Genomic DNA, 23739 nt, shown 5'->3' with positions numbered 1-23739 from the left:
GATAAGCTTTTTGATGTGTTGCTGGATTCAGCTTGCCAGTATTTTATTGAGGATTTTTGCATCGATGTTCATCAGGAATATTGGCCTGAAATTTTTTTTTCTTGTGGGTATCTCTGCCAGGTTTTTGTATCAGGATGCTGCTGGCCTCATAAAATTAGTTACAGAGGAGTCCCTCTTTTTCTGTTGTTTGGAATAGTTTCAGAAAAACTGGTACCAACTCCTCTTTGTACCTGTGATAGAATTTGACTGTGAATGTGTCTGGTCCTGAGGTTTTTTTGGTTGCTAGGTTATTAATTACTACCTCAATTTCAGAGCCTGTTATTGGTATATTCAGGGATGCGATTTCTTCCTGGTTTAGTCTTGGGAGGGTGTATGTGTCCAGGAATTTATCCATTTCTTCTAGGTTTTCCAGTTTATTTGCATAGAGGTGTTTATACTATTCTCTGACGGTATTTTGTATTTTTGTCGAATCAGTGGTGATATCCCCTTTATCATTTTTTATTGTGTCTATTTGATTCTTCTTTTTTTTCTTTATTTGTCTGGCTAGTGCTCTATTTTTGTTAATCATTTCAAAACATCCTGGATTCATTGATTTTTTGAAGGATTTTTTTGTGTCTCTGTCTCTTTAGTTTTGCTCTGATCTTAGTTATTCTTTGTGTTCTGCTAACTTTTGAATGTGTTTGTTCTTGCTTCACTAGTTCTTTTAATTGTGCTGTTAGAGTACCGATTTTAGATCTTTCCTGTTCTCTCTTGTGGGCATTTAGTGCTACCAATTTCCCTCTAAACACGGCTTTAGCTGTGTCCCAGATATTCTTGTACATTGTGCCTTTGTTCTCATTGGTTTCAAAGAACTTATTTATTTCTGCTTTAATTTCATTATTTACCTAGTAGTCACTCAGTGGCAGGTTGTTCAGTTATCATGTAGTTGTGCAGTTTTGAGTGAGTTTCTTAATCCTGAGTTCTAATTTGATTGCACTGTGGTCTGAGAGACTGTTTTTCTGATTGCTGTTCTTTTGCATTTGCTGATGAGTGTTTTACTTCCAATTACGTGGTCAATTTTAGAATAAGTGTGATGTGGTGCTGAGAAGAAGATATATTCTTTTCATTTGGGGTGGAGGGTTCTATAGATGTCTATTAGGTCCACTTGGTCCAGAGCTGAGTTCAAGTCCCAAATATCCTTATTAATTTTCTGTCTCATTGATCTGTCTAATATTGACAGTGGGATGTTAAAGTCTCCCACTATTATTGTGTGCGAGTCTAAGTCTCTTTGAAGGTTTCCAAGAAATTGTTCTATGAATCTGAGTGCTCCTGTATTGGGTGCACATATATTTAGGATAGTTAGCTCTTCTTGCGGCATTGATCCCTTACCATTATGTAATGACCTTCCTTTTCTTTTTTGATCTTTGTTAGTTTAAAGTCTGTTTTATCAGAGACTAGGATTGCAAACCCTGCTTTTTTTTTTTTTTTTTTTTTTTTTTTTGCTTTGCATTTGCTTGATAGATCTTCCTCCATCCCTTTATTTTGAGCCTATCTGTGTCTTTGCATGTGAATTGGGTCTCCTGAATACAGCACAGTGATGGGTTTTGACTCTTTATCCAATTTGCCATTCTGTGTTTTTTAATTGGGGCATATAGCCCATTTACATTTAAGGTTAACAGCTTCATGTGTGAGTGCAATCCTGTCATTATGATGCTAGCTGGTTATTTTGCCCATTATTTGATGCAGTTTCTTCATAGTGTCAATGACCTTTACGATTTGTTATGTTTTTGCAGTGGCTGATACTGGGTTTTGCTATCCATATTCAGTGCTTCCTTCAGGAGCTCTTGTAAGGCAGGCCTGGTGGTGACAAAATCTCTCAGCATTTGCTTGTCTGTAAAGGATTTTATTTCTCCTTTGCTATGAAGCTTCGTTTCGCTGGATATGAAATTCTGGGTTGAAAATTGTTTTCTTTAAGAATGTTAAATATTGGTCCCCACTCTCTTCTAGCTTGTATGGTTTCTGCTGAGAGATCCACGGTTAGTCTGATGGGCTTCCCTTTGTGGGTAACCCGACCTTTCTCTCTGGCTGCCCTTACCATTTTTTCCTTCACTTCAACCTTGTGGAATCTGACGATTATGTGTCTTGGGGTTGCTCTTCTTGAGAAGTATCTTTGTGGTGTTCTCTGTTTTTCCTGAATTTGAATGTTGGCCTGCCTTGCTAGTTTGGGGAAGTTCTCCTGAATAATATCCTGGAGAGTGTTTTCCAACTTGTTTCCATTCTCCCCTCACTTTCAGTTACACCAATCGAATGTATGTTTGGTTTTTTCACATAGTCCCATATTTCTTGGATGCTTTGTTCGTTCCTCTCATTCTTTTTTCTGTAATCTTGTCTTCATGCTTTATTTCATTAAACTGATTTTCAATCTCTGATATCCTTTCTTCCACTTGATCGATTCAGCTATTGATACTTGTGTATGCTTCACGAAGTTCTCGTGCTGTGTTTTTCAGCTCCATCAGGTCATTTATGTTCTTCTCTAAAGTGGTTATTCTAGTTAGCAATTTGTGTAACCTTTTTTCAAGGTTCTTAGCTTCCTTGCATTGGGTTAGAACATGCTCCTTTAGCTCAGAGGAGTTTGTTATTACCCACTTTCTATATCCTACTTCTGTCAACTTGTCAAACTCATTCTGTGTCCAATTTTGTTCCCTTGCTGGTGTGGAGTTGTGGTCATTTGGAGGAGAAGAAGCATTCTGGTTTTTGCAATTTTCAGCCTTTTTCCCCTTGACTTCAAGGATTTTTCTATCTTTGGTCTTTGATGTTGGTGACCTTCAGGTAAGATTTCTGTGTGGACATCCTTTGTGTTGATGTTGATGGTTTTCCTTTCTGTTTGTCAGTTGTCCTCCTTAAAGTCAAGCCCCTCTGCTGCTGGTCTGCTGGAGTTTGCTGGAGGTCCACTCCAGACCCTGTTTTCCTGGGTATCACCAGCAGAGGATGCAAAACAGCAAAGATTGCTGACTGTTTCTTCCTCTGAAAGCTTTGTCACAGAGAGGCACCCGCCAGATGCCAGTGGGAGCTGTCCTGTATGAGGTGTCTGTTTACTCCTGCTGGGGGCTGTCTCCCAATCAGGAGCCACAGGGGTCAGAGACCCACTTGAGGAGGCAGTCTGTCCCTTAGCAGAGCTTTAGTGTTGTGCTGGGAGGTCCACTGCTCTCCTCAGAGCTGGCAGGCAGGAATGTTTAAGTCTGCTGAAGCTGCACCCACAGCCACCTCTTCCTCCAGGTGTCTGTCCCAGGGTGATGGGAGTTTTATCTATAAGCCCCTGACTGGGCCTGCTCCCTTCCTTTCAGAGATGCCCTGCCCAGAGAGGAGGAATCTAGAGAGGCAGTCTGGCTACAGAGGCTTTGTGGAGCTGTGGTGGGCTCTGCCTAGTTGGAACTTCCTGGCGGCTTTGTTTACACTGTGAGGGGAAAACCACCTACTCAAGCCTCAGTAATGGCAGATGCCCCTCCCCTCACCAAGCTCGAATGTCCCAGGTCGACTTCAGACTGCTGTGCTGGCAGTGAGAATTTCAAGCCAGTGGACCTTAGCTTGCTGGGCTTCATAGAGGTGAATGCCGCTGAGCTAAACCACTTGGCTCCCTGGCTTCAGCCCCCTTTCCAGGGGAGTAAACAGTTCTGTCTCACTGGCATTCCAGATGCCACTGCGATATGAAAAGAAACTCCTGCAGCTAGTTCGGTGTCTGCCCAAAGGCCACCCAGTTTTGTGCTTGAAACCCAGAACTCTGGTGGTGTAGGCACCTGAGGGAATCTCCTGGTACGTGAGTTGTGAAGACTGTGGGAAAAGCATAGTATCTGGGCCAGAGTGCACCATTCCTCAAGGCACAGTCCCTCACACCTTCCTTTGGCTAGGGGAGGGATTTCCCCAACCTCTTGAGCTTCCCAGGTGAGGCAACACCCCACCCTGCTTTGGCTTGCCCTCTGTGGGATGCACCCACTGTCTAACTATTCCCAATGAGATCAGGTGTGTACATTAGTTGAAAATGTAGAAATCACCCACCTTCTGTTTTGATCTCACTGGGAGCTGCACACTGGAGCTGTTCCTATTCAGCCATCTGTCAGCCACTCCCTGAAATTAGTTTTCTTAAAAAAACTGACAGGAAGTAGAATCCTTCATTGGATCTATGGTGCAAGCTCAGCTCCAGATTGTCTTCTGAGCTGGAGCCAACTAGAACAGATATGGAACCACTATTAATGACTGCTTTCTCATTCTATGTGGATTCCTGTTTACAACACCATTAAGTTTGGAGTGTTTTCTATTTGACTTACAGTTCACATGGAACGTGGGATATGAACAGTGGAGCTTCGACCAAAAATTTTAAGCCACATATGAGATATATTCTTTTCTATTCCTTTAAGCCACAGATCTGATGTCTATTACCGTAAATTATTATTGCCTATTTAAAATCTTTATATAGTTGAAATCATTCAGTGTGAACTCCTTAGTGTCTAGACTGTTTTCCTCAATAGGTTTTAGATATTCATCTGTGTAGCTGCATGAATCAAAATTCTGTTCATATTTTAATACCAAGGAGTATTACATAGCATGAACATATCACAATGAACTTATTCAATTTAACTGGTTGATGGACAATAAAGTGATGTCTTATTTTGGTTAATGTGAGTAAATGTAATAAAACAATCACATCCAAGTCTGCTTGTGATAGCTGGGTCTTAGAGAACATAAAAAATAAATTAAAAAGACATTCTTAAACTATAGAACTACAAATACCTCCTGCTTTATGTACACCAGAAAGAGTAGTTATATAGTAAATATCATCTGATGTTATTATGTATACTGGTAATAATGGCTCTAGATTACCATTGGTTAAGATTATAGAAAATAATAGTTTTATAACAACACAATAATAACTATATAGCTTCTAAAGAATGTGAGCTATCACTTTTCTTTTGAAAATATGTGGTGGAGAGGAGAATGCTTAATTCTCTCCTCTTGTCCCTCTTCTTTAACATCCATTCCCCATACTGTACCACACCTTTCTGATGCACTGTAGTGACTGGTGATAACTTCAAATGTTATCTTTCCTAGCAGTATTTTTATTTTTGAAAATGTTCAAAATAGATGGCAAAAATTAAATTACAGGCATACCACAGAGATTCTGTTCCAGACACTACAACAAAGTGAATATTGAAATAAGACAAACCACATGAATTTTTTGGTTGATCAGTATATAAATGTTTTATTTATACTATACTGCAGTCTGTTAAGGGTGCAGCAGACTTATGTCTGAAGAAAGTATATGCCTTAGTTAAAAATATCATATTACTAAAAAATGCTAAAGATCATCTGAGCCTTCAATGAGTCTTAATTTTTGCTGCTGGAGGGTCTTGCCTTGATTGTGATGGTGGCTGAATGGTCAGGGTGGTGGTTGCTGAAGGTTGAGGGGGCTGTAGCAATTTCTTAAAAGAAGATAACAATGAAGTTTGCAATGTAGATTGACTCTCTTTTCATGAATAATTTATTTGTAAGGTGTGATGCTCTTTGATAGCATTTTACCTATAGTAGTTCTTTCTAAATTGGAATCAATACTATCAAACACAATTGTTGCTTTATCAACTAAGTTTCTTTAAAATTCAAAATTCTTTGGTATCATTTCAGCAATGTCTACAGCATCTTCACAAAGAATAGATTCCATTTTAAGAAATCATATTTATTTGCTCATTGTGCCAGTCCATTTTCACGCTACTGATAAATACATACCTGAGACAGAGCAATTTACAAAAGAAAGAGGTTTATTAGACTTAAAGATACACATCGTTGGGGAGGCCTCAGAATCATGGCAGAAGGCGGGGAGAGGAACAAGTCATAACTTTTTTTCAATTTTTTTTTTTTTTTTGAGATGAAGTCTTGCTCTGTCGTCCAGGCTAGAGTGCAGTGGCGTGATCTCGGCTTACTGCAAACTCCGCCTCCCAGGTCCACGCCATTTTCCTGTCTCAGCCTCCCAAGTAGCTGGGACTACAGGTGCCCGCCACCACACCTGGCTTATTTTTTGTAATTTTAGTAGAGACAGGATTTCACTGTGTTAGCCAGGATGGTCTTGATCTCCTGACCTCATGATCTGCCGGTCTCGGCCTCCCAAAGTGCTGAGATTACAGGCATGAGCCACCGCGCCCAGCTGCAAGTCATATCTTATGTGGATGGCAGCAGGCAAAGATAGAGAGAGCTTGTGCAGGGAATCTCCTCTTTATAAAACCATCAGATCTCGTGAGACCCATTCACCATCACTAGAACAGCAGGAGAAAAATTCACCCTCATAATCCAATTATCTTTCACTGGATCCCTCCCATGACATATGAGGATTGTGGGAGCTACAATTCAAGATGAGATTTGGGTAGGGACAGAGCCAAACCATATCATTCCGCCCCTGGTCCCTCCCAAATCTCATGTCCTCACATTTCAAACCCAATCCTGCCTTCCCAAGCGTCCCCCAAAGTCTTAACTCATTTCAGCATTAACCCAAAAGTCCACAGTTTAAAGTCTCATCTGAGACAAGGCAAGTACCTTCTGCCTAGGAGCCTATAAAATCAAAAGCAAGCTAGTTAATTCTTAGATACAATGGGAGTACAGGTATTGGGTAAATACACCCATTTCAAATGGGAGAAATTGGCCAAAGCAAAGGGGCTAACAGGGCCCATGTAAGTTCAAACTCCAGCAGGGCAGTCAAATATTAAAGCACCAAAAAGATCTCCTTTGACGCCATGTCTCACATCTAGGTGATGCTGATGCAAGAGACAGGTTCCCATAGTCTTGGGAAGCTCCACCCCTGTGGCTTTGCAGAGTACAGCCTCCCTGCTGGCTACCTTCACAGTCTGGCATTGAGTGTCTGTTGCTTTTCCAAGTGCACAATGCAAGCTGTCCGTGAATCTACCATTCTGGGGTCTGGAGGACGGTGGCCCTCTTCTCACATCTCCACTAGGTGGTGGCCCAGTAGGGACTCTGTGTGGGGGCTCCCACCCCATATTTCCCTTCTACATTGCCCTAACAGAGGATCTCCATGAGGACCCTGACCCTACAGGAAACTTCTGCCTAGGCATCCAGGTATTTCCATACATCTTCTGAAATTTACGTGGAAGTTTCCAAACCTCAATTTTTAACTTTGTGCACCTGCAGGCTCAATACCACATGGAGGATACCAAGAATTGAAGATTACACACTCTGAAGTCATGGCTCAAGCTCTACATTGGCCCCTTTTAGCCATAGCTGAAGTGGCTGGAATGTGGGGCACCAAGTCCTTAGGCTACAGACAGCATGGGGATCCTGGGCCCGGCCCACAGAAACACTTTTTCCTCCTAGGCCTCTGGGCCTGTAATAGGAGGGGCTGCTGTGAAGACCTCTGACATGCCTTGGAGACATTTTCCCCATTGTCATGGGGATTAACATTTGGCTCCTCATTACTTATACAGATTTCTATAGCTGGCCTGAATTTCTCCTTGGAAAATGGGATTTTCCTTTCTATTACATTTTCAGGCTGCAAATTTTCTAAATTTTTATTCTCTGCTTCCCTTATAAAACTTAATGCCTTTAACAGCACCCAAGTCACATCTTGAATGCTTTGCTGCTTAGAAATTTCTTCCACCAGCATGCCCTAAATCCTCTCCCTCAAGTTCAAATTTTCACAGATCTCTAGGGCAGGGGCAAAATGTCACCAGTCTCTTTGCTAAAACATGACCAGGGTCACATTTGCTCCAGTTCCAAACAAGTTCCTCATCTCCACTGAGACTATCTCAGCCTGAATTTTATTGTCCATATTGCTATCAGCATTTTGAGCAAAGCCATTCAACAAGTCTTTAGGGAGTTCCAAACTGTCTCACATTTTCCTGTCTTCTTCTGAGCCCTCCAAACTGTTTCAATCTCTGTCTGTTACTCAGTTCCAAAGTCACTTCCACATTTTTGGGTATCTTTACAGCAGCACCCCACTTCTGGTTGCAATTTGCTGTATTAGTCCATTTTCATCCTGCTGATAAAGACATACCTGAGACTGGGCAATTTACAAAAGAAAGAGGTTTATTGGACTTACAGTTACATATGGCTGGGCAGGCCTTACAATCATGGTGGAAGGCAAGGAGGAGCAAGTCATATTTTACATGCATGGCAGCAGGCAAAGAGAGAGAGAGTTTGTGCAGGGGATCTCCTCTTTATAAAACCATCAGATCTCATGAGACCCAATCACCATCACAAGAACAGCAGGAAAAGCCTGTCCTCATGAAGAAATTACCTCCCACTGGGTCCCTCCATGACATGTGGGGATTGTGGGAGTTATGATTCAAGATGAGATTTGGGTGGGGACACAGCCAAACCATATCACTTATCCATCAGAAATAATTTCTTAGCTGTTAAAGTTTTATCATAAAATTGCAGCATCTCCGTCACATCGTCAGGCTCCACTTCTAATTCTGTTTCTCTTGCTATTTCTACCACATCTGCAGTTACCTTGTCTACTGAATTGTTGAACTGCTTCCTCACTGTCATCCATGAGGTTTGGAATCGACTTTTAATTTTCTGTTAATGTTGGTATTTCTACCTTCTCCCATGAATCACAACTATTCTTAATGACATCTGGAATGCTACATTCTTTCTAGGGGTTTTATAATTTTCTTTGTGCAGATACATCAGAGGAATCACTATCAATGTTAGCTATAGCCTTATAAAATATATTTCTTAAATAATAAGACTTGAAATTTGAAATTACCCCTTGATCCATGGGCTACAGAATGCATGTATTTACAGGCATAAAAACAACATTCACCCCCGTGTACATCTCTATGAGAACTCTGGAGTGACTAGGTGTATTGCCAATGAACAGTAACATTTTCAATGGAATCTGCTTTTCTCAGCAGTAGGTCTCAACCATGAGTTGAATATATTTGGTAAACCATACTGTAACAGATGTGCTGTCATCCAGGCATTGTTATTTCATTTATAAAGGACAGGCAGAATGAATTTAGCATAATTATTATGAGCCCTAAGACTTTTCAGATTGTAAATTAGCATGGCTTCAACTTAGAGTCACCAGGTGCATTAGGCCATAACAAGAGAGTCAGCGAGTCCCTTTAAGCTTTGAAGCCAAGAATTGACTTTTCCTCTCTACCTAGAAAAGTTTTACATTATGAAATGGCTTCTTTTCTTAAACCTTGTGACCAACTTTTGTTAGCTTATAACCTTTCTTCTGCATATTTTTCACCTCTGGCAGCCTTCATAAAATTGGAGAGTTTGAATTCAAGGCTGGGGTGGTCTCAGATGGAGATAAGAAACTTATTAGTAACTTGAGTAAAAGTCATTCTTGCTATGCTTTAGCAAAGAGACTGGAGGCATTTTGTCCCTGTCCTAGAGATCTGTGAAACTTTGAACTTGAGAGTAATGATTTAGGGTATCTGGCAGAAGAAACTTCTAAGCAACAAAGTGTCAAGATGTGAACTGACTGCTTCTAAAAGTATATGCTCATATGTATGTGCAAAGAAATGATCTGAAACTGTAAATTATATTTAAAATGGAAGCAGAACATAGGTGTTTGGAAAATGTGCAGCCCAACCATGTAACAGAAAAGATAAACACATTATTTGGGGAAGAATTTATGCTGGCTGAAGAAGTTTGCATAAGTAAAGGGGAGCAAAAACAGTGGTGGAAATGCCTGGAAGGTATTTCAGAGAATTTCAGTGCAGTCCCTACCATCACTGGCCCAGAGGCCTAGGAGGACAGAGTGGTTTTGTGGGCTGGGCCCAGGGCTCCACTTTCTGGTGCTACATCAGGACACTACTCCCTGTGTCCTAGCCACTCCAGCTTCAGCCGTGGCTAACAGGGCCCTAGATATGCCCCTGGCCATACAACTCTATAGGGTGTGAGCCATAAGCTTCCACTGCAGGTGTGCAGACAGCAAGTTTTGAGGCTTGGGAGCCTCTACATAGATTTCAGGGGTTGTATGGAAACACCTGAATGCCCAGGCAGAAGTCTGCTGCAGGGGTGGAGTCCTCACGTAAACCTATAGTAGGGCAGCATGGACAGGAAATGTAGGGCTGGAGCCCCCACACAGAGTCCCCTCTGGGGCACTGCCTAGTGGAGCTGTGAGAAGAGTGTCACTGTCCTCCAGACCCTAGAATGGTAGATCCACCTACTGCTAGACATGGAGTCAAAGGAGATTATTTTGAAGCTTTAAGATTTAATGGCCTCCCTGCTAGGTTTTAAACTTGTGTGGGGCCTGTAGCCCCTTTGTTTGGGCCTAATTCTGCCTTTTGAAAGGGTTTATTTACCTAATGTCTATAGCCCCACTGTACCTTGGAAGGAACTAACATTTTTATTTTACTGGGTCATAAGCAAAAGGGACTTGCCTTGTCTCAGATGTGACTTTGGACTGTGGACTTTTGAGTTAATGCTGAAATTAGTTAAGACATTGGAGAAGTTTTGATAAAGGATGGTTGTATTTTGCAATGTGAAGAGGACATGAGATTTGGGAGAGGGCTGGAGTAGAATGATATAGTTTGAATTTGTGTCCCCACCCAAATCTCATGTCAAATTGTAATTCCCAGTGTTGGAGGTAGAGCCTAATGGGAGGTGAATGGATTATGGTGGCAGTTTCTAATGTTTCAGCACCAACCCCCAGTGTTGACCTATGACAGAATTCTCCCAAGATCTACTTGTTTAAATGTGTGTAGCATCTCCCACCCCTGCTCTACATTCCTTCTGATCTTAGCATGTAAGACATGTTTGCTTCCTTTTCACCTTCCTCTATGATTTTAAGTTTCCTGAGGCCTTCCCAGCTATGCTCCCTGTATAGCCTGCAGAACTGTGAGTCAATTAAACATATTTTCTTATAAATTAACCAGTCTCAGATAGTTCTTTATAGCAATGTGTGAATAAACTAATACACCTTCAACACTCAGCTCAGTCATTTCTAGCTTTTGATTTAAAGTGAGAGAAATGAAACTCTTTCTGTCATGTAAACTTAGAGGCCATTGTAGTGTTATTAGTTAGACTAATTTCAGTGTTGATGTGTCTCATGGAATAGAGAGGCCCAAAAAGAGGGAGGGAGAGAGATGGGAGAACAGCTGGTCAGTGGATAACACACATAACATTCATCAATTAAATTTGCAAGCTTATATGGGTGCAGTTGGTGATGTCCCAAAGCAATTACAATAGTAACATGAAGGATGACTAATCACAGATCACCATAACAGATGTAATAATAATGAAAAGTTTGGAGTGTTGTGAGGATTACCAAAATGTGCCACAGAGACACAAAGTAATCACATGCTATTGGAAATAAAGTGCTCATAGACTTGTTCAATGCAGAATTGCCACAAACATCTAATTTTCAAGAAACTATCTGTGAGGCATAATAAAGTGAAGCACAATAACATGAGGTATGCCTGCATAAGGTATGTTTAGAAGGAAAATAGTTTCTCTTAATTACTACTATTGACCCTTAATTTCACTTTGTAAAGGCAATTATGCTTATCAGCTTTAGTATTAAATCCTCTATATTTCCATCCATGATATTTTACTAACATTAAAATTTTGAATAGTTTGAATATTTATATGACATGACTCAAAGATCAAAACAATCCAAAAAATAAGTAACAAAATTAACCCTTCTCATTCATCACATCCTGTTCCAGGCCAGCAAAAGTAAACACATTTTTCAATTATCAAGTATTTTCCCAGAAAATGTTTAGGCATCATAAAATTTGCCATCTTAATTATTTTTAAATGTACAGTTCAGTAATGTTAAGTACATTTAAACTGTTGTACAATTAATCTCCAGAACTACTTTTATCTTACAGAACTTAAATGTATTAATCAACTCTGCATTCACACTCCCCTCCCAGACCTGGGAAACCACTCTTCTATTTTCTGTCTCTATGAGTTTGATTATTTATGTACCCATGCAAGAAGAATCATTGATACAGTATTTACCTTTTTGTTTCTGACTTATTTTATTTAGCATAATGTCCTTGAGGTTCACCTATGTTGTAGAATATATCAGAATTTCTCTCCTTCTTAAGGCTGAATAATACCCCACTGTATGCATATAACACATTTTGTCTATTCACTTATCCACTGATAGATATTTGGGTTGTTTCCACCTTTTGGCTATGTGAATAATACCTCTATGGTTACAGATATGCTGTTCTTAGGAAAGCGCCTCTCTTCCGAATTCTGCATGTATACTCTCTTACCACACAGATGTACAGATGAATGAGTTTGTGGTAGGAGATGTATAAGTGACAATCATTATTCAAACTTGCCTGAATCAAAATCAGTCTCATCAATGAATTGATTGTCAGTTTTGTTATTATAAATTATGTATGGAAATTTTTCTCTGTTTCAAATTTGAAGATTGGTAAAGTATCTAATGTCATATTAACTTCTAATGTTAGGGTTGACTACAAGCCTAAAAAAGGCAAAACAATACATAACTAGAAGCATAAACAAGGCAAAACAATATATATGTACTTGGCCACAGTTAAAGCAATTTAACAAATACAGTGTCCTCTTTTTTATTTTTAAAGTATTGCTTTTTATGTGATGCTTATTTGTGTATATGCTGTATATGATATTTCCCTAGTTTTATAGGAAGTTAAAACTTGATGTAGCACCAAAAAGCAGCACTAAATGAGCACTATTCTAGCAATGGCAGACAATGTTCTTTCAAAATATGTTAACTCTAATGAATAAAATCAGTTTCATTAAAAAGTTTTTTCTTGTGAGTTGTCTCAGAAAATTTCATTAAAATTAAGAGTAGCAAGAAAATAAAAATTCAAAATCTAATCTGAAATTTACTGCAGGGTGTTTTCTTTTAAAGCCATATATGTGTTTGTTACATGTTATAAAATAAGAAAGAGACAGTGGCCTCCAGATACTGGGATACTAAAGTATGCCTATCAGGAAACTAATATATTGAACCATACACTGTTTTATTAGATTTGCTAATATGTACTTCAATGGAACTTCCAAAAAGTTTGACGAGGGCACAGTCAACACCAACCCACCCTTATTTATAATAAGTTTATTCTGAGGGCCCAATAGCCTTATAAATTATAATATATGTTACAGATAAGAAAACTAATGTATGATTAGACTGTAGAGACTCCTAGTAACCTGACTACCATGTTGTCTCCCCCTTTGTTTTCTTTAGAAAACTAAACCAAGATGTGGACATATCCCAGGTTATTAAGCTATATTTCTGAACAAAAACTGTTGGATTTTGCTTCCAAGAAACTATTCTAAAAAGGGCTGACTCTTATAGTACTCTCCCCTTTTATGGTTGTCCCTTCCTCCTTGTGGCATCCTAGAATATGGATCTGATGACTAGAGTTATAATGGCTGTTTCATGAAAATGAGGCAATCCTTGAGTTTGGAAACTTGTCACAAAGCTTGTGGAACAGATAAACAGTGGTTGGATTGCTGGTAACTGCAGAGACTTCATAGACACCATATTAGCACTGACCTGCTGTATCTGGAATCTTTTCACATGAAAGAAACATTTAACAGTCTACTCTCTTTAAGAAACTATTATTTGTTTTTATGTTTTTATTATTTTTGTTGTCTATAGAGAAAAATTTAATTGTAACTAGCATAAAGTTTCGTACCTGGAAATGTCTTTTGCAGGAACAAAACACCAGTAGAATTGACTCAATGGAGATATAAGGCAAATACTAAGCATTCAATATTATGGGCTGGAGAGTTGATCACTTTCTTTATGTGATAGTAAAATGCTTGTTCAAACTGTTGGTTGCTGTATACTTGAAAGCAGATAACATGCCAACCAAGGTTGTACTACTACTACCTGATCTACAATTGTAGAAAATTTTAAAATATAGTGTATACTCAATCTTGATGCTTTTGACTGACAAATTGAAGTTAGAATCAGTAGGGAAGTAAGCAGAGAACAGGAAGGCTTGAGAAATTTATCTGCCAATAGCTTGCAGTCTAATTTCACTGTGAGCTCATTAATTTGAAATGCAGCAGAGATGAAAAAGACAAATTCTACTGTATTCCAACCTGGTACATTCATCAATATTGGCTGTTAAGGGGCAGCATTAGTTAGAGATAACACTGTGGTCCAACCCTTGTAAGCAATTTTCTTAAGCATTCTCTTACTGCACAATAGGAGAAAGCACACTAATGAAGGTTAGAATAAGGTATAACATTCCCACCTAGATGGTTATTTCAAGTGGATTCAAAATAATCAATAGAAGTATGAAGAACACGAAAGCCAATAAGTAAAAGGTGAGAATGTTCAGGCTCCACAACTATGTCTGGATGAGAAGTTTAGCTGTGGTTATTTAACATGGAATGGATTGGACAAAAGACACCAGACAACTGCTGACGTTTACAAGTATTGTATAGCTACTGTTAAGACAGCTTTAATTTTCTTTTTTTTTTTTTTCATTGTTTTGTATTTTTTTTTCTTTTTTTTTTTATTATACTTTAAGTTTTAGGGTACATGTGCACATTGTGCAGGTTAGTTACATATGTATACATGTGCCATGCTGGTGCGCTGCACCCACTAACTCGTCATCTAGCATTAGGTATATCTCCCAATGCTATCCCTCCCCCCTTCCCCCTCCCCACAACAGTCCCCAGAGTATGATATTCCCCTTCCTGTGTCCATGTGATCTCATTGTTCAATTCCCACCTATGAGTGAGAATATGCGGTGTTTGGTTTTTTGTTCTTGCGATAGTTTACTGAGAATGATGGTTTCCAATTTCATCCATGTCCCTACAAAGGACATGAACTCATCATTTCTTATGGCTGTGTAGTATTCCATGGTGTATATGTGCCACATTTTCTTAATCCAGTCTATCATTGTTGGACATTTGGGTTGGTTCCAAGTCTTTGCTATTGTGAATAATGCCGCAATAAACATACATGTGCATGTGTCTTTATAGCAGCATGATTTATAGTCATTTGGGTATATACCCAGTAATGGGATGGCTGAGTCAAATGGTATTTCTAGTTCTAGATCCCTGAGGAATCGCCACCCTGACTTCCACAATGGTTGAAGTAGTTTACAGTCCCACCAACAGTGTAAAAGTGTTCCTATTTCTCCACATCCTCTCCAGCACCTGTTGTTTCCTGACTTTTGAATGATTGCCATTCTAACTGGTGTGAGATGATATCTCATAGTGGTTTTGATTTGCATTTCTCTGATGGCCAGTGATGATGAGCATTTTTTCATGTGTTTTTTGGCTGCATAAATGTCTTCTTTTGAGAAGTGCCTGTTCATGTCCTTCGCCCACTTTTTGATGGGGTTGTTTGTTTTTTTCTTGTAAATTTGTTTGAGTTCATTGTAGATTCTGGATATTAGCCCTTTGTCAGATGAGTAGGTTGCTAAAATTTTCTCCCATGTTGTAGGTTGCCTATTCACTCTGATGGTAGTTTCTTTTGCTGTGGAGAAGCTCTTTAGTTTAATTAGATCCCATTTGTCAATTTTGGCTTTTGTTGCCATTGCTTTTGGTGTTTTGGACATGAAGTCCTTGCCCACGCCTATGTCCTGAATGGTAATGCCTAGGTTTTCTTCTAGGGTTTTTATGGTTTTAGGTCTAACGTTTAAATCTTTAATCCATCTTGAATTGATTTTTGTATAAGGTGTAAGGAAGGGATCCAGCTTCAGCTTTCTACATATGGCTAGCCAGTTTTCCCAGCACCATTTATTAAATAGGGAATCCTTTCCCCATTGCTTGTTTTTCTCAGGTTTGTCAAAGATCAGATAGTTGTAGGTAAGCGGCGTTATTTCTGAGGGCTCTGTTCTGTTCCATTGATCTATATTTCTGTTTTGGTACCAGTACCATGCTGTTTTGGTTACTGTAGCCTTGTAGTATAGTTTGAAGTCAGGTAGCGTGATGCCTCCAGCTTTGTTCTTTTGGTTTAGGATTGACTTGGCGATGCGGGCTCTCTTTTGGTTCCATATGAACTTTAAAGTAGTTTTTTCCAATTCTGTGAAGAAAGTCATTGGTAGCTTGATGGGGATGGCATTGAATCTGTAAATTACCTTGGGCAGTATGGCCATTTTCACGATATTGATTCTTCCTACCCATGAGCAAGGAATGTTCTTCCATTTGTTTGTATCCTCTTTTATTTCCTTGAGCAGTGGTTTGTAGTTCTCCTTGAAGAGGTGCTTCACATCCCTTGTAAGTTGGATTGCTAGGTATTTTATTCTCTTTGAAGCAATTGTGAATGGGAGTTCACTCATGATTTGGCTCTCTGTTTGTCTGTTGTTGGTGTATAAGAATGCTTGTGATTTTTGTACATTGATTTTGTATCCTGAGACTTTGCTGAAGTTCCTTATCAGCTTAAGGAGATTTTGGGCTGAGACGATGGGGTTTTCTAGATAAACAATCATGTCGTCTGCAAACAGGGACAATTTGACTTCCTCTTTTCCTAATTGAATACCCTTTATTTCCTTCTCCTGCCTGATTGCCCTGGCCAGAACTTCCAACACTATGTTGAATAGGAGCGGTGAGAGAGGGCATCCCTGTCTTGTGCCAGTTTTCAAAGGGAATGCTTCCAGTTTTTGCCCATTCAGTATGATATTGGCTGTGGGTTTGTCATAGATAGCTCTTATTATTTTGAAATATGTCCCATCAATACCTAATTTATTGAGAGTTTTTAGCATGAAGGGTTGTTGAATTTTGTCAAAGGCTTTTTCTGCATCTATTGAGATAATCATGTGGTTTTGGTCTTTGGCTCTGTTTATATGCTGGATTACATTTATTGATTTGTGTATGTTGAACCAGCCTTGCATCCCAGGGATGAAGCCCACTTGATCATGGTGGATAAGCTTTTTGATGTGCTGCTGGATTCGGTTTGCCAGTATTTTATTGAGGATTTTTGCATCAATGTTCATCAAGGATATTGGTCTAAAATTCTCTTTTTTGGTTGTGTCTCTGCCAGGCTTTGGTATCAGAATGATGCTGGCCTCATAAAATGAGTTAGGGAGGATTCCCTCTTTTTCTATTGATTGGAATAGTTTCAGAAGGAATGGTACCAGTTCCTCCTTGTACCTCTGGTAGAATTTGGCTGTGAATCCATCTGGTCCTGGACTCTTTTTGGTTGGTAAACTATTGATTATTGCCACAATTTCAGCTCCTGTTATTGGTCTATTCAGAGATTCAACTTCTTCCTGGTTTAGTCTTGGGAGAGTGTATGTGTCGAGGAATGTATCCATTTCTTCTAGATTTTCTAGTTTATTTGCGTAGAGGTGTTTGTAGTATTCTTTGATGGTAGTTTGTATTTCTGTGGGATCGGTGGTGATATCCCCTTTATCATTTTTTATTGGGTCTATTTGATTCTTCTCTCTTTTTTTCTTTATTAGTCTTGCTAGCGGTCTATCAATTTTGTTGATCCTTTCAAAAAACCAGCTCCTGGATTCATTAATTTTTTGAAGGGTTTTTTGTGTCTCTATTTCCTTCAGTTCTGCTCTGATTTTAGTTATTTCTTGCCTTCTGCTAGCTTTTGAATGTGTTTGCTCTTGCTTTTCTAGTTCTTTTAATTGTGATGTTAGGGTGTCAATTTTGGATCTTTCCTGCTTTCTCTTGTGGGCATTTAGTGCTATAAATTTCCCTCTGCACACTGCTTTGAATGTGTCCCAGAGATTCTGGTATGTTGTGTCTTTGTTCTCGTTGGTTTCAAAGAACATCTTTATTTCTGCCTTCATTTCGTTATGTACCCAGCAGTCATTCAGGAGCAGGTTGTTCAGTTTCCATGTAGTTGAGCAGCTTTGAGTGAGATTCTTAATCCTGAGTTCTAGTTTGATTGCACTGTGGTCTGAGAGATAGTTTGTTATAATTTCTGTTCTTTTACATTTGCTGAGGAGAGCTTTACTTCCAACTATGTGGTCAATTTTGGAATAGGTGTGGTGTGGTGCTGAAAAAAATGTATATTCTGTTGATTTGGGGTGGAGAGTTCTGTAGATGTCTATTAGGTCTGCTTGGTGCAGAGCTGAGTTCAATTCCTGGGTATCCTTGTTGACTTTCTGTCTCGTTGATCTGTCTAATGTTGACAGTGGGGTGTTAAAGTCTCCCATTATTAATGTGTGGGAGTCTAAGTCTCTTTGTAGGTCACTCAGGACTTGCTTTATGAATCTGGGTGCTCCTGTATTGGGTGCATAAATATTTAGGATAGTTAGCTCCTCTTGTTGAATTGATCCCTTTACCATTATGTAATGGCCTTCTTTGTCTCTTTTGATCTTTGTTGGTTTAAAGTCTGTTTTATCAGAGACTAGGATTGCAACCCCTGCCTTTTTTTGTTTTCCATTTGCTTGGTAGATCTTCCTCCATCCTTTTATTTTGAGCCTATGTGTGTCTCTGCACGTGAGATGGGTTTCCTGAATACAGCACACTGATGGGTCTTGACTCTTTATCCAACTTGCCAGTCTGTGTCTTTTAATTGGAGAATTTAGTCCATTTACATTTAAAGTTAATATTGTTATGTGTGAATTTGATCCTGTCATTATGATGTTAGCTGGTTATTTTGCTCATTAGTTGATGCAGTTTCTTCCTAGTCTTGATGGTCTTTACATTTTGGCATGATTTTGCAGCGGCTGGTATCGGTTGTTCCTTTCCATGTTTAGCGCTTCCTTCAGGAGCTCTTTTAGGGCAGGCCTGGTGGTGACAAAATCGGTCAGCATTTGCTTGTCTGTAAAGTATTTTATTTCTCCTTCACTTATGAAGCTTAGTTTGGCTGGATATGAAATTCTGGGTTGAAAATTCTTTTCTTTAAGAATGTTGAATATTGGCCCCCACTCTCTTCTGGCTTGTAGGGTTTCTGCCGAGAGATCCGCTGTTAGTCTGATGGGCTTCCCTTTGAGGGTAACCCGACCTTTCTGTCTGGCTGCCCTTAACATTTTTTCCTTCATTTCAACTTTGGTGAATCTGACAATTATGTGTCTTGGAGTTGCTCTTCTCGAGGAGTATCTTTGTGGCGTTCTCTGTATTTCCTGAATCTGAACGTTGGCCTGCCTTGCTAGATTGGGGAAGTTCTCCTGGATAATATCCTGCAGAGTGTTTTCCAACTTGGTTTCATTCTCCGCATCACTTTCAGGTACACCAATCAGACTCAGATTTGGTCTTTTCACATAGTCCCATATTTCTTGGAGGCTTTGCTCATTTCTTTTTATTCTTTTTTCTCTAGACTTCCCTTCTCGCTTCGTTTCATTCATTTCATCTTCCATTGCTGATACCCTTTCTTCCAGTTCATCGCATCGGCTCCTGAGGCTTCTGCATTCTTCACGTAGTTCTCGAGCCTTGGTTTTCAGCTCCATCAGCTCCTTTAAGCACTTCTCTGTATTGGTTATTCTAGTTATACATTCTTCTAAATTTTTTTCAAAGTTTTCAACTTCTTTGCCTTTGGTTTGAATGTTCTCCCGTAGCTCAGAGTAATTTGATCGTCTGAAGCCTTCTTCTCTCAGCTCGTCAAAATCATTCTCCATCCAGCTTTGTTCCGTTGCTGGTGAGGAACTGCGTTCCTTTGGAGGAGGAGAGGCGCTCTGCATTTTAGAGTTTCCCGTTTTTCTGTTCTGTTTTTTCCCCATCTTTGTGGTTTTATCTACTTTTGGTCTTTGATGAGGGTGATGTACAGATGGGTTTTCGGTGTGGATGTCCTTTCTGTTTGTTAGTTTTCCTTCTAACAGACAGGACCCTCAGCTGCAGGTCTGTTGGAATCCCCTGCCGTGTGAGGTGTCAGTGTGCCCCTGCTGGGGGGTGCCTCCCAGTTAGGCTGCTCGGGGGTCAGGTGTCAGGGACCCACTTGAGGAGGCAGTCTGCCCGTTCTCAGATCTCCAGCTGCGTGCTGGGAGAACCACTGCTCTCTTCAAAGCTGTCAGACAGGGACATTTAAGTCTGCAGAGGTTACTGCTGTCTTTTTGTTTGTCTGTGCCCTGCCCCCAGAGGTGGAGCCTACAGAGGCAGGCAGGCCTCCTTGAGCTGTGGTGGGCTCCACCCAGTTCGAGCTTCCCGGCTGCTTTGTTTACCTAAGCAAGCCTGGGCAACGGCGGGCGCCCCTCCCCCAGCCTCGCTGCCGCCTTGCAGTTTGATCTCAGACTGCTGTGCTAGCAATCAGCGAGATTCCGAGGGCGTAGGACCCTCCGAGCCAGGTGTGGGATATAGTCTCGTGGTGCACCGTTTTTTAAGCCGGTCTGAAACGCGCAATATTCGGGTGGGAGTGACTCGAGTTTTCCAGGTGCGTCTGTCACCCCTTTCTTTGACTCGGAAAGGGAACTCCCTGACCCCTTGCGCTTCCCAGGTGAGGCAATGCCTCACCCTGCTTCGGCTCGCGCACGGTGCGCGCACCCACTGGCCTGCGCCCACTGTCTGGCACTCCCTAGTGAGATGAACCCGGTACCTCAGATGGAAATGCAGAAATCACCGTCTTCTGCGTCGCTCACGCTGGGAGCTGTCAGCTTTAATTTTCTTAAAGAGACTCCAAGATTCCCTGAACCTTAGCTGGAAGACATGTGCAAGTCCTCCAAAAAGTATCTTTCCCTATATTCATATCAGATGTGACCATGGATGAAAACAGACATGTGGCCAGGCGCAGTGGCTCATGCCTGTAAACCCAACATTTTGGGAGGCCGAAGTCGGTGGATCACCTGAGGTCTGGAGTTCTAGACCAGCCTACCCAACATGGTGAAACCTTGTCTCTACTAAAAACACAAAAATTAGCTGGTCGTGCTGGCAGGCGCCTGTAATCTCAGCTACTTGGGAGGCTGAGGGAGGAGAATCTCTTGAACTTGGGAGACACAGGTTGCAGTGAGCTGAGATCATGCCACTGAACTTCAGCCTGGGCAACAAGAGAGATACTCCATCACAAGACAAACAAACAAACAAAAACAAAGAAAAAAAAGAAAACAAACATGGAAGAACTTCACAAAGCGCAAGACAGAAGCCACAGAGGATAATGAGTAAGAAGGCAGACACATGTACTACAGGATTTGTTAAGTGAGGACTTTCCTCCCCAGTCAGGGAAAAGAGTGCTTAGTCTTGCTTCTTTGATCAAGTACTCTATTTTCCAACATTCCCTTCTAGAAATGAGAGTTTTTACTTCTGTTTCCTGATAATTTCCACCTCTGTATTGAGGGGCGTTGGTGACACATAACTTGTGACTTTGTGTGAGTCTAAGTTATATCTTTGAGGCCAAAATATTATAGTCTCCAGATCCACTTAGACATTTACTAATGCTCACAGGTATCTGCAATGAACAGCATGGTTCTGAAGCAGGAAAGATTCCCTGACCCCTTTGCAGAGGGGAACTGGAGTGAACAGGCACTAAAATTAGTCGAGTGAACCTCTAGCAAACTCCAACAGACCTGCAGCTGAGGGTCCTTCTCTGTAAGAAGGAAAACTAACAAACAGAAAGGACATCCACACCAAAAACTCTTCTGTACGTCACCATCATCAAAGACCAAAAGTAGATAAAACCACAAAGATGGGGAAAAAACAGAGCAGAAAAACTGGAAACACTAAAAAGCAGAGCACCTCTCCTCCTCCAAAGGAACGCAGCTCCTCACCAGCAACGGAACAAAGCTGGACGGAGAATCACTGACGAGCTGAGAGAAGAAGACTTCAGATGATCAAACTACTCCAAGCTACAGGACGAAATTCAAACCAATGGCAAAGAAGTTAAAAACTGTGGAAAAAAATTAGACGAATGGATAACTAGAATAACCAACAAAGAGAAGTCCTAAAAGGAGCTGATGGAGCTGAAAGCCAAGGCTCAAGAACTACGTGAAGAATGCAGAAGCCTCAGGAGCTGATGCGATCAACTGGAAGAAAGGGTATCAGTGATGGAAGATGAAATGAATGAAATGAAGGGAGAAGGGAAGTTTAGAGAAAGAAGAATAAAAAGAAATGAAAAAAGCCTCCAAGAAATATGGGACTATGTGAAAAGACCAAATCTACGTCTGACTGGTGTACCTGAAAGTGACGGGGAGAATGGAACTAAGTTGGAAAACACTCTGCAGGATATTATCCAGGAGAACTTCCTCAATCTACCAAGGCAGGCTAACATTCAGATTCAGGAAATACAGAGAACACCACAAAGATACTCCTGGAGAAGAGCAACTCCAAGACACATAATGGTGAGACTCACCAAAGTTGAAGTGAAGGAAAAAATGTTAAGGGCAGCCAGAGAGAAAGGTCGGGGTAACCACAAAGGGAAGCCCATCAGACTAACAGCGGATCTCTCGGCAGAAACTCTACAAGACAGAAGAGAGTGGGGGCCAATATTCAACATTCTTAAAGAAAAGAATTTTCAACCCAGAATTTCATATCTAGCCTAACTAAGCTTCACAACTGAAGGAGAAATAAAATACTTTACAGACAAGCAAACGCTGAGAGATTTTGTCACCACCAGGCCTGCCCTAAAAGAACTCCTGAAGGAAGCACTAAACATGGAAAGGAACAACTAGTACCAGCCACTGCAAAAACATGCCAAAATGTAAACACCATCGAGGCTAGGAAGAAACTGCATCAACTAACGAGCAAAATAACCAGCTAACATCATAATGACTGGACAAAATACACACATAACAATATTAACTTTAAATGTAAATGGGCTAAATGCTCCAATAAAAAGCCACAGACTAGCAAATTGGATAAGAGTCAAGACCCATCAGTGTGCTGTATTCAAGAAACCCATCTCACGTGCAGAGACACACATAGGCTCAAAATAAAGGGATGGAGGAAGATCTACCAAGTAAATGGAAAACAAAAAAAAAGGCAGGGGTTGGCAATGCTAGTCTCTGATAAAACAGACTTTCAACCAACAAAGCTCAAAAGAGACAAAGAAGGCCATTACATAATGGTAAAGGGATCAATTCAACAAGAAGAGCTAACTATCTTAAATATATATGCACCCAATACAGGAGCACCCAGATTCATAAAGCTAGTCCTTAGTGACCTACAAAGAGACTTAGACTCCCACACAATAATAATGGGAGACTTTAACACCCCACTGTCAACATTAGACAGATCAACGGGACAGAAAGTTAAGAAGGATACCCAGGAATTGAACTCAGCTCTGCACCAAGCGGAACTAATAGACATCTACAGAACTCTCCATCCCCAATCAACAGAATGTACATTTTTTTCAGCACCACACCACACCTATTCCAAAACTGACCACATAATTGGAAGTAAAGCACTTCTCAGCAAATGTAAAAGAACAGAAATTATAACAAACTGTCTCTCAGACGACACTGCAATCAAACTAGAACTCAGGACTAAGAAACTCACTCAAAACCGCTCAACTACATGGAAATTGAACAACCTGCTCCTGAATGACTACTGGGTACATAACGAAATGAAGGCAGAAATAAAGATGTTCTTTGAAACCAACGAGAACAAAGACACAACATACCAGAATCTCTGGGACACATTCAAAGCAGTGTGTAGAGGGAAATTTATAGCACTAAATGCCCACAAGAGAAAGCAGGAAAGATCCAAAACTGACACCTTAACTTCACAATTAAAAGAACTAGAAAAGCAAGAGCAAACACATTCAAAAGCTAGCAGAAGGCAAGAAATAACTAAAATCAGAGCAGAACTGAAGGAAATAGAGACGCAAAAAACCCTTCAAAAAATTAATGAATCCAGGAGCTGGTTTTTCAAAACAATCAACAAAATTGATAGACTGCTAGCAAGACTAATAAAGAAGAAAAGAGAGAAGAATCAAATAGACCCAACAAAAAA

The sequence above is a fragment of the Pan paniscus genome, chromosome 6, assembly GCF_029289425.2.
Source record: "Pan paniscus chromosome 6, NHGRI_mPanPan1-v2.0_pri, whole genome shotgun sequence".
Classification (NCBI taxonomy): Eukaryota; Metazoa; Chordata; class Mammalia; order Primates; family Hominidae; genus Pan; species Pan paniscus.
Note: the sequence above shows the minus strand (reverse complement) of the source record.